The sequence below is a fragment of the Artemia franciscana genome, chromosome 6 (assembly GCF_032884065.1).
Source record: "Artemia franciscana chromosome 6, ASM3288406v1, whole genome shotgun sequence".
In the NCBI taxonomy this organism is placed as follows: domain Eukaryota; kingdom Metazoa; phylum Arthropoda; class Branchiopoda; order Anostraca; family Artemiidae; genus Artemia; species Artemia franciscana.
In genome coordinates this window covers 12,295,992-12,308,530 of record NC_088868.1, presented here as the reverse complement: position 1 = coordinate 12,308,530, position 12,539 = coordinate 12,295,992, and the positions used below count along the sequence as shown (strand labels likewise).

At 33.7% G+C, this 12,539-nt stretch overlaps 1 long non-coding RNA gene across 1 annotated transcript; it reads right to left on the bottom strand.

Annotated features, from left to right (window-relative positions):
* Positions 1 to 2,849: 2,849 nt before the first annotated feature.
* On the bottom strand, positions 2,850 to 4,775 carry LOC136028060 (uncharacterized). Its single transcript, XR_010617730.1, has 2 exons — positions 3,521 to 4,775; positions 2,850 to 3,081 (listed from the first exon to the last, which is right to left on the bottom strand). It is a non-coding gene; the product is annotated as an uncharacterized LOC136028060 (long non-coding RNA).
* Between the last annotated feature and the right edge of the window lie 7,764 nt (positions 4,776 to 12,539).

Below are 12,539 nucleotides of genomic sequence, written 5' to 3'. Positions count from 1 at the left end.
TTTATGTAGCCAGATTAGTATATGTGCGTGTGGCAAACCTCGTTTTTGCCATTCCACTGAGTACATCCAGCATCGCACTGACCCAAACACTTCATGTTTTACAAGGTAGTTTATCAGTGATTTCAACTTTTGCCGGAAGACACGTGCCGTAATGTCATGCCTATGAACCGCCGATTGTCCTTGAAGTAAAAGCTGCAGTATCTCGTCCCAAGATTGATTACATGTAAATGTAATAAATAAATCTGGACGACCATAGAGACGAACATACGCAATAGCATCTTGAGCATATTCATGCATATGACGTGGACTGCCAGCATATGACGAAGGTAAAATTGTTAATCTTCCAACGTTTGTGGTATTACCGTCATTTATAACTGCATCTCGCAAATGAATGTATTGTTCAGAGCGGAGCTTGGTCTGATTCAGGCGGATATATAGCAAACGTTCTGATTCAATTTTTGCATACATATCCACGACAAATTGGTGAAACAATTCACGGCATTTTAAAATATAATTTTCTTCATCCTGCCGAATCATTAGTCTATAGGAATAATAATGCATTGCACTGCATTTCTTATTCATTTCTTTGTTAGTGGCTGGATTCATCAATTTAATATTAAAGTGATAGCCGTCGGCTCCATCCCAAAAAATGATAGGATATTGTAGGGCATCGTAGCATCGATGAGTTTCAGCAATTCTTAACAACTGGGCGTTTCGCTTATGTAGAATAATATCTCGAGGTAAAAACTGATCACCGACCATAACGATTGCCACTTCGTCGATAGTCGGAGCATTGTATCTACGCACATGTTGGCCAGGAGGCGTTTTGTCAGCGGAAATAACAATTTTATGAGTATCAGTAGGCATCAAATCGATGGCTGTTTTGAACAGACGCACTAAATTATTATTTTCGTGGAAAAGATGTTGCAATTGGGAAACGATTGTCCTTTCAACGTTGGGAGAAATTTCGCAACGTGCATTCAATTCAGAATTTCTATCACTGATGAAGTACAATTGTAAAAATTTATGATTCTCGCCTAATAATGGTAGAAGGGACCCTGCTTTATGATAAATTTGCCCTTTTACTTTAAAAGTAGACATAAATTGATCTGGATTTTCGATTTGGGCTCCAAACGACGTCATTTGGAAACATGAGTTGTATTGTCTGATTTTTGACAAAAAACGCTTAGATTCTGACGTAGTTCCAGTAAGGAAAGTCTTCAATGGCTCTGGTGGTGCAGCCAATAGAGGAAGTTTAACTTTTCCTGAGGCGCAACACATTCCCATTGTTTCACCATTGAATTTCAAGGCCTTGCAATAGGGACAAATTTTGGACATTGTCCCGATTTGAACACAGCTACTCAAGCTATAATCATCGACTGGGTTGTACCTGAATGCCAGGCGATAACTTTCAGATTGCTCTGATTCCTCGGCACGCTTTCTTTTCTTACTTTCTCTATCAGCAGCAAGCTTGATTTCCTGCTGGTCTTTTGATTCCTCGGCACGCTTTCTTTTCTTACTTTCTCTATCAGCAGCAAGCCTGATTTCTTGCTGTTCTTGTAATTCCTCGGCCCGCCTTCTTTTTTCACATTCTGTTTTAGCAGCAAGTCTGCTTCTGCGTTGCTCTGGTAGTTCCTCGGCATGCTTTCTTTTTTCACTTTCTCTTTTAGCAGCAAGTCTGCTTTCGCGTTGCTCTGGTAGTTCCTCGGCATGCTTTCTTTTTTCACATTCTCTTTTAGCAGCAAGTCTGCTTCTGCGTTGCTCTGGTAGTTCCTCGGCATGCTTTCTTTTTTCACATTCTCTTTTAGCAGCAAGTCTGCTTCTGCGTTGCTCTGGTAGTTCCTCGGCATGCTTTCTTTTTTCACTTTCTCTTTTAGCAGCAAGTCTGCTTTCGCGTTGCTCTGGTAGTTCCTCGGCATGCTTTCTTTTTTCACATTCTCTTTTAGCAGCAAGTCTGCTTCTGCGTTGCTCTGGTAGTTCCTCGGCATGCTTTCTTTTTTCACATTCTCTTTTAGCAGCAAGTCTGCTTCTGCGTTGCTCTGGTAGTTCCTCGGCATGCTTTCTTTTTTCACTTTCTCTTTTAGCAGCAAGTCTGCTTTCGCGTTGCTCTGGTAGTTCCTCGGCACGCTTTCTTTTCTGACTTTCTCTATCACCAGCAAGTTTTCTGGCATAGACTCTTTGAGCATCTTCATCAGTCATTATAAACTTAAGCATTAATAGAATTCTACACGAACATCCGTCTTATATAACTTGAATGACGTCACGCCTTCAAAGCAAAAATGATGCCTTCAAAGCAAAAATGATGGCAGCTAATTTCATGACGTCAGCCGAAACATGACGGCGAACATATGTCTTATATAACTTGAATGACGTCACCTTCAAAGCAAAAATGACGGCAACTAATTTCATGACGTCAGCCGAAACATGACGTCACCTGACACATCCATCCACACATCCATCCACACATCCACAGACAGACAACTTATTTTTATATATATAGATATATATATATATATATATATATATATATATATATATATATATATATATATATATATATATATATATATATATATATATATATATATATATATGGTTTTAACTACGTAAAACTTGCGAATATACAACATTCTTTGCTGTCCCATTGTCTTTGCATATAAATAGATTGTCAGGTTTACCGACTCTTGAACATGCAACATATAATGGTCCATGGGAAAATAATCTGTATTCAGATCTATACCTCATGATTCTAATGATTGCCCTTGAGCTTTGTTGCTGGTGATTGCTAATCGACCATTCCCTGTCCCGGTGTCCCGGTCGTCATTTATATCCCCCTGTTTCCCCCGGTGTCCCCGTTGTAGTTGTGTCCCTGTGTCCCGGTCGTCATTTATATTCCCTGTGTCCCGGTCGTCATTTGTATCCCGGTGTCCCGGTCTGTATATACATTCGTTTTTTAGTTTTGTTTTTCTCCTTTATTTTTTTCCTTTTTTTTCATTTTTAGTTTATTTAGATTTTTAGATTTTTTAGTTTTTTTATTAGTTTTTAGTTTTTTTTTCTTTTTAGTTTTTTTGTAGTTTTTACCTTCTTTTTAGTTTTGTTAGTTTTTTTTTTTTACTTATGTCCTGGTCATCATTTATACTCCCTGTGTCCCGGTGCTTTGTTAATTGCTAATCGAACATTCCTTTTGTCCTTTTTTTCTTTTTAGTTTTTTATTGGTTTTTACCTTTATTTTAGCTTATTTTTCAGTTTTTTCCTTTTTTTTATTTTTTTTTTATTTTTTATTTTTTTTTAGTTTTTTACCTTTTTTTAGTTTTTTTAGTTTTTTTAGTTTTTTAGCTTTTTTACTTTTTTTATTAGTTTTTAGTTTTTTTTGTAGTTTTTGCCTTTTTTTAAGTTTTGTTTTTCTCCTTTATTTTTTTCCTTTTTTTTTTTCTTTTTTAGTTTATTTAGATTTTTAGATTTTTTAGTTCTTTTATTAGTTTTTAGTTTTTTTTCTTTTTAGTTTTTTTGTAGTTTTTACCTTCTTTTTAGTTTTGTTAGTTTTTTTTTTTACTTATGTCCTGGTCGTCATTTATACTCCCTGTGTCCCGGTGCTTTGTTGATTGCTAATCGAACATTCCTTTTGTCCTGGTCGCTTTCTCTTTGAGTGTCGTCATTTATTTTTTTCTTTTTTAGTTCTTTTAGTTTTTATCTTTTTTAGTTTTTTTTAGTTTTTTAGATGAAAATTTTTTTTAGTTTTTTCCTTTTTTTCTTTTTAGTTTTTTATTGGTTTTTACCTTTATTTTAGCTTATTTTTCAGTTTTTTCCTTTTTTTATTTTTTTTTATTTTTTATTTTTTTAGTTTTTTACCTTTTTTTAGTTTTTTTAGTTTTTTTAGTTTTTTAGCTTTTTTACTTTTTTTATTAGTTTTTAGTTTTTTTGTAGTTTTTGCCTTTTTTTAGTTTTTTCAGTTTTTTTTTTAGTTTTTTATTGGTTTTTACCATTATTTTAGCTTATTTTTCAGTTTTTTCCTTTTTTTTAGTTTTTTTTAGTTTTTAGTTTTTTTAGTTTTTTACCTTTTTTTAGTTTTTTTAGTTTTTTAGCTTTTTTATTTTTTTTATTAGTTTTTAGTTTTTTTTGTAGTTTTTGCCTTTTTTTAGTTTTTTTAGTTTTTTAGCTTTTTTATTAGTTTTTAGTTTTTTTTGTAGTTTTTGCCTTTTTTAGTTTTTTTAGTTTTTTAGCTTTTTTATTTTTTTTTATTAGTTTTTAGTTTTTTTCGTAGTTTTTGCCTTTTTTTAGTTTTTTCAGTTTTGACGTCACCTGATCCAGTTTTTTCAGGTGACGTCACCTGATCCATCCACAGATCCACACACAGACAACTTATTTTTATATATATAGATATATAGATTTTTATATATATAGATACAGTTTCTTCTTTAGTTTTTTTTTCTTTTTTAGTTTTTTCGTTTTTTAGTTTCTTCTTTTTATTGATTTGTTTTCTTCAATTTGTCAATGTTCATTCTAACATTGACACTTGGAAAAATCTTTACGTGCCAAGCATGCTAAAGCTCCAACAATTTATATTAAACCTCAAATTTGGGGTATCTGTTTTAAGGTTTTCGAATTACTTTAATCTATTGTCAAAATATATTGAAATATTTGTGCAATTCCCAGTTTGTTTTTTTTTTTAGTTTTTTCTTTTTTTTTAGTTTTTTAGCTTTTTTATTTTTTTTTTAGTTTTTATCTTTTTTATTTTTTTAGGTTTTTTCTTTTTAGGTTTTTTCTTTTTTAATTTTTTAATTCACTCGCTCATTCACACCCACTCACTCGTTCGCTGACTCAAACTCCTTAACTCACTCCCACTCACAGAAAATAAATTCCACGCTCACGTTCACTCAATCACTCACTCACTCAGACTTCAACTCCAAATAAGAAGGAAGAAATGGTCGCATAAACTTCGGATGTGGGGATTCGATTGGGAGTCTGGTATTGATAAGGGCTACAGATTTTCTTTATTGTAACTATGTCAAGTGTCTTTTTTTCCTTTTTTTAGTTGTTTTATTTATTTTTTTATTTTTATTTAGCTTTTTTCTGTTTTCCTTGTTTTCTTTTTTTTTAGTATTTTTTTTTAGTTTATTATTTTATTTTTCTTGTGTTTTCTTTTGTTTTTAGTTTTTTTTTAGTTTTTTTCATATTGTTCGTAACCAACCAACAAACAGTATAATGCTATCTTTATTTTTTCTCTAGTTAAGCTTTTTCTTATCTCGATATCTCAGATGTCAACACAGGTGCTTGAATTGATTTTTCTTCCGTTTAAGTCGCTCAGATAAACCATGACCAAATACTTAATATGACTGACTATATATTGCGATCTCTTCTTTTTTAAAGCATAGATTTTACTCGTTATTCAAGCCAATGGACAGTAAGTTTCCTATATAGGGATTTTGGACAAGGCGGTTCTAATAGTGTATTTCTTGTCTTAATTTGTCACTATTTTTGGAAGATATGGGCAATTGTATTTCTTAGTATTGTATGTGATCGTCTCTTACTAGGTTCCAAGCTACCACTGCAACCTGGATTGCAGCTACAGCTGTAACCACGATCTTGTATACAGATTATAATGAACTACACCGATACATTTTTAGTCAATTGTTAATAGACATAATTTGTCACTGCAATAAATTATTAATATCGAACAAAACATCCCAGTTTGGAAAGCGTTAGACAGAAGATTTAAAGCTCTCTGGTTCGCTCCCAGGTTTCAGTAGCTACCTTTTTTCTTTTAGAGCAAACTTTCTCATCATGAGTCTCATCATGAGCTTTAGTATAAATGTCTTTTGAGAAAGCTGCTAAGTCTTGGTTAGGTTTGGAAGGTATTTGTAATAGAATACTAGTCGTAGATTTTATGACTAAAAAGTATAAGGTATTAGTAATTGAAGTAAATGACACTTTGCAACTTTCTGGGTAACTACCTTCTTGAAAGCTACGACGTTGGTAGATTCCGTACTGAGATTTTGAGAAAAATTTTCCAGGGAGAGTGTAATATTAAACTAAAAAGTCAAAACTGGATAATGCAGAAGATCGAGGGACTGGTTTGTATTATAAAACAAAAATTTTGGCCCAATGAAGGTATTTTTAGCTTGAGACAGATCTTGGAACATCACCTTATACACCAGCAGAAGAAAACACAATTTTTTTATTGACTTTATAGCGGCATTTGACTCGGTTAAGAGAAATGCTAAAATATGCTGGATGCGGTGAGGGATGGTGGAGTGCCATAAAATGTCCGTTTAAATAATGATTATGACGTGGGAAAGAGGGCATTGGTACGAGCAGACCTAAAAATTTCTATAGGACTATCAATTGACAAAGGAGGGCGACAGGGTTGTGCCCAAACACGCAGTTTATTTAGCTTTGTCATCGACCAGATCATTAAGACCCTTGACAGATATAAAGGTGTGGCAATCAGTCCAACACTATCAATAGCAGACCTTGATTACGCCAATGATGTATATATGTTGGCTGAGACTATAACAGAAGCACAGCTCACGTGACCCATGTACAAGTAAGTAAGTACCGTAGCCATGTATTTTTTAGTCATTACATTTACGACTAGCATTCTTTTATGTATAAAGAACTCTCTACGATATTCCAGTGCCAAGCTACCTAAGGAGAAAAATATAAAGAAAAAAAATGCGGCATATGCGGAATATTGTGGTTCCAGCCACTTTTCTTGGTTTTCAAGCCGATATATTTTTCCTTGTTGTTTAAGCCTTGGCTTAAACAACAAAAACAAAAACCATAATTTTTGCAGCTTCCTGATTCATCGTAAGCTGTACTAAAAATATCTTTTGAGGTAGCTGTTAAGTCTTTTTTAGGTTGAGGCTTAAACAAAAAAAAAACTAGGGAACTTGAGGACTTTAGTTCAACGCTTTCCCAACTGACCTGTTTTTTTTCGATCTCAATACTTTATTTCAATGACACGTTATGTTTACTAGCAATTGACCACTGAATTTGAACATATCCGTTTGAAAATAGAGGGTACTGCCACTAATTCTTCTTAATGGCATACAAGCCATATTCTCAATAAATGAGCCCCTCCTCTTCTTTACTAGACTTAAGCCATTTCCACAAAAATTCCAATCAAAGTTTCAGATTTCATCGCATAGACGCAATGTGCTGCTTCAGAAACCATTTCCTTTAAATCATTCTTTTGTTCTTCTGCATTATCCAGTTTTGACTCTTTAGTTTAATGTTACAATCTTCTTGGACAATTTCTTTCAAAATCTCAGTATGAAGTCTACCAACGTCATAACTGTCAAGAAGGTAGTTACCCAGAAAAAGTGGCATCGACCTCTATGACTTATCAATGCACATTTAGTGATTAAATCTACGACTAGTATTCTATTGTAAATACCTTCCCAACCTAACCAAGACTTAGCAGCTTCCTCAAAAGACATTTATAGTAGAGCTCATGATGAAAAAGAAACCTGTGAAAGAAAAAAGGCAGACACTGAAACCTGGGAGTGAACCAGTGACCTTTAAGTCTTCAGTCTAACATTTTCCAAATAGGATGTTTCGTTGAATCTTAATATTTTATTTTCAATGACAAATTAGATAAATTAACAAATGACTAAAATAGATTGGTTTAGTTCATTATAATTCGTATACATGATCGTGGTCACATCTATAGTTGCAATCGGGGTTAGTAAGAGACGATCCTAGAAGAGACGAACCTAGTAAGAGACGATCATGTGCAATACTGAGAAATACAGAAGCCCGTATTTCCTAAAAATAGAGACAGATTAAAACAAGAAATACAGTATTAGATCTGCCTTGTCCAAAACCCTATATAGGAAATTTTCCGTCCCTTGGCTTAAATAACGAGAAAAATCTATTTGCTTAGAAAAAAGAGATAGTCAGTTATACCTAGATTTCGTCATGGTTTTATCCGAGTGAGTTAAATGGAAGAAGAACCACTACAAGTACCTGGCTTGACATCTGAAATATTGACTTAAAAAATAGAGATATCATTCTAAAATACAAGAATTATGGTAATTCAACAGTAATTCACCAAGTTACACAAGGGATTAACATAATCTGTTTGACTCTTTGACTGGCTTGACTAACATAATAAGAGTTTGACTCTTTGTCACAACTCTGCTTTTTACAACCATAAGAAAACTTTAGCGTAAAGAGCGAGGTGCTGGGGAGGGGACAACCCCTTTACTATACGGAATAATTTCTGTTCGTTTTAAGTTTTAGTGTCGCTCCTTACTTTCAGTTAAAGTGCCCTCCCCTGGCGTCCCCGTTGTAGTTATGTCCCTGTGTCCCGATTGTCATTTATATTCCCGGTGTCCCAGTTGTCATTTGTGATTCTCGGTGTCCCGGTCTGTAATTTCTCTTTGAGTGTCCCGGTCGTCATTTATAATCCCTGTGTCCCGGTCGTCATTTTCTCTTTGAGACGCAAGCCTGTTTCACGTTGTTCTTGTGATTCCTCGGCACGCTTTCCTTTATGACTTTCTCTATTAGCCGCAAGCCTTTAGGCATTAACTCTTTGAGCAGCTTCCTCGGCTGTTTCTTCTGCCATTGTAGGATTTATACTAAAATTTCTCTTTGAATTAACTCTTTCAGCAGCTTCCTCGGCTGTTTCTTCTGCCGTTGTAAGATTTATACTGGAATTTCTCTTTGAATCGCCCCCTTATTTACTTATAATGACGTCATATACAAAGCCTTATATACTTATAATGACGTCATATGCGGACAAACACACAAACATACCAGTTATATATATATATATATATATATATATATATATATATATATATATATATATATATATATATATATATATATATATATATATATATATATATATATAAATAAGCTGTTTGTCTGTGTGTCTGTCTACTGACGTCATGTTTGTGTGTCGACTGACGTCATGTTTGTCGACTGACGAAATTAAAGACCGGGACATCGGGACACAAATGATGACCGGGACACCGGGACATCTATATATATAAAAGCTAGTTGTTGGGGCGCTTCGCGCCCCCAAGCCCCCCGCGCGCGTAAGTCATTACACGCCATATTAGTTACGTAGCATTGTAGTTGTGTCCCTGTGTCCCACCTGTGAATATATATATATATATATATATATATATATATATATATATATATATATATATATATATATATATATATATATATATTTAACTACGTAAAACATGCAAATATACAACATTCTTTGCTGTCCCATTGTCTGTCCATGTCAATAGATTGTCAGGTTTACCAACTCTTGAACATGCAACATAATAATTGTCCATGGGAAAACAATCCGTATTCAGATCTATACCGCATTTTTCTAACGATTACCCTTGAGCTTTGTTGATAGTGATTGCTAATCGAACATTCCCTGTGTCCCCGACGTCATTTATACCGACGTCATTTATCATTCTTTTTTAGTTTTTAGTTTTTTTTTGTTTTTTACCTTTTTTTAGTTTTTTTAGTTTTTTTAGTTTTTCAGCTTTTTTAGTTTTTTTATTAGTTTTTAGTTTGTTTTTTTTTAGTTTTTGCCTTTTTTTAGTTTTTTCAGTTTTTTTTAGTTTTTAGTTTTTTACCTTTTTTTTAGTTTTTTTTAGTTTTTTAGCTTTTTTAGTTTTTTTTCTTTTTAGTTTTTTTTGTAGTTTTTACCTTTTTTAGTTTTTTTTTCTTCTTTTGTATTAGTGTGAAATAATTCAGACGTCATATGCGGACAAACACGACGTCACTCGACAGACAGACAGTTTTTTTAGTTTTTTTAGTTTTTTTTTTTTACTTATGTCCTGGTCGTCATTTATACTCCCTGTGTCCCGGTCGTCATTTGTGTCTCGGTGCTTTGTTGATTGCTAATTTATATTATATTTATATTTATATTTTTTATATTTATTAATATTTTTTTAGTTTTCTTTTTCTCTTATTTTTCAGTTTTTTCCTTTTTTTTAGTTTTTTCTTTTTTAGTTTTTAGTTTTTTTGTTTTTTATCTTTTAGTTTTTTTAGTTTTTTAGCTTTTTTAGTTTTTTTATTAGTTTTTAGTTTTTTTTTTAGTTTTTGCCTGTTTTAGTTTTTTCAGTTTTTTTTTAGTTTTTAGTTTTTTACCTTTTTTTAGTTTTTTTTAGTTTTTTAGCTTTTTTAGTTTTTTTCTTTTTAGTTTTTTTTTGTAGTTTTTACCTTTTTTAGTTTTTTTTCTTCTTTTGTATTAGTGTGAAATAATTCAGACGTCATATGCGGACAAACACGACGTCACTCGACAGACAGACAGACAGACATAACCCACAAATAACTTATTTTTATATATATTTATTCATATTTTTTTAGTTTTCTTTTTCTCTTTTATTTTTCAGTTTTTTCCTTTTTTTTAGTTTTTTTCTTTTTTAGTTTTTAGTTTTTTTTAGTTGTTTTAGTTTTAGTTTTTAGTTTTTTTAGTTTAGTGTTTTTTAGTTTTTAGTTTTTTTTTTTATCACGTTTGTGATATAACTGATCCTGGCATCAATTCGATCAAAAAATGATATAGCGTTGGCAATTGCGTCGTCCGGAATAGCCGCAACATTGCTGCCTGGTGGAAGAACTGGTCATTCCGCTTTGAAATTGCCTCTGAATTTGCATTCTACAGAAACTCCCACGTGCAATATTTCCAAATCATCTGGGATGGGTAAAGTATTGCAGCAATGCAAACACAGAGAAGGTCCGAGGTTCTAGGTCCGAGAGGTTCCAGGTTCGAATGTTGGCTTTAGCATTAATACAAAAGAAGAAAAAAAACTAAAAAAGAAAAAAAAACTAAAAAAAAGGTAAAAAGAAAAAAAAATAAAAACTAATAAAAGGAAAAAAACTGACAATTAAAGGAGAAAAAGAAAACTAAAAAAATAAAAATAAAAAAACTAAAAAAGGGAAAAACTACAAAAAAAAACTAAAAAGAAAAAAAAGACGACCGGGACACTCAAAGAGAAATTACAGACTGGGACACCGGGATACAAATGACGACTGGGACGTGTGTGTCGACTGATGTCATGTTTGTGTGTCGACTGACGTCATGTTTGTGTGTTGACTGACGTCATGTTTGTCGACTATAAATGACGACTGGGACACAGGGACACAACTACAACGGGGACGCCGGTGGGGGCACAGGGGGATATATAAATGACGATGGAGACACAAGGAATGTTTGATTAGCAATCACCATCAACAAAACTCAAGTGCAATCATTAGAATAATGAGGTATAGATCTGAATACGGATTGTTGTTCCCATGGACAATTATATGTTGCATGTTCAAGAGTCGGTAAACCTGTAGTGGGACAAAGGGACACAACTACAATGGCCCGTAACTAATATGGCGCGTAACAACTTACGCTCGCGGGGGGGGCTTATATATATATATATCTATATATATAAAAATAAGTTGTCTGTCTGTGTGTCTGTCTGTCAGGTGACGTCATGTTTCTGTGTCGACTGACGTCATGAAGTTAGTTGTCGTCATTTTTGCTATGACGGTGACGTCATTAATGGTATTTAAGACATGCGTTCACGGAAAAATGTTTAATTGTAAAATGACTGAAGAACCTACAATGGCAACAGCCGAGGAAGCTGCTCAAAGAGTCTATGCCAAAAAACTTGCTGCTGATAGAGAAAGTAAGAAAAGAAAGCGTGCCGAGGAATCACAAGAACAGAAAGAAAACAGGCTTGCAGCTGATAGAGAAAGTAAGAAAAGAAAGCGTGCCGAGGAAATCACAAGAACAGCAAGAAAACAGGCTTGCGGCTAAAGAACGCAAAACCGCGCAGTTAGATGAAAATCCACCTGGAAATCGAGAGTCAAAACATATCAAAACTGAAAATGATAGCGATGATGGTTGTGTTTGGGATTTTGACTTGGATAAGGTCATCAATGCCTACCAGATTTAAGTTAAAAAACAAAGGTTCGGCGATATGTACTTCATAGTGACGCTGAAAAATAAAGAAGAAAAAAAACTGAAAAATGCAAAAAACTAAAAAAAAAAAAAAAACTAAAAAGAAAAAACACTCAAAGATAAATTACAGACCGGGACACAAATGACGACCGACACAGAGGGATTATAAATGACGACCAGGAACCTCAAAGAAAAATTACAGACTGGGACACCCGGACACAAATCACGACCGGGAATATAAATGACAACCGGGACGCAGGGACACAACTACAACGGGGACGCCGGGGCACAGGCAGGATATATAATTGACGACTGAGACACAGGGATTGTTTGAATAGAAATTACAGACCGGGACACAAATGACGACCGGGACACTGGGACACAGGGAATATAAATGACGACCTGGACACTCAAAGAGAAAATACAAATTGGGACACCAGGACACAAATGACGACCGGGACACAGGGAATATAAATGCTATTTATCTGCACAGACAATGGGACAGCGAAGAATGTTGTATATTCGCATGTCTTACGTAGTTAAAAATATATATTTATATCTATTTCTATTCACAGGTGGGACACAGGGACACAGCTACAATGGCGCGTAACTAATATGGCGC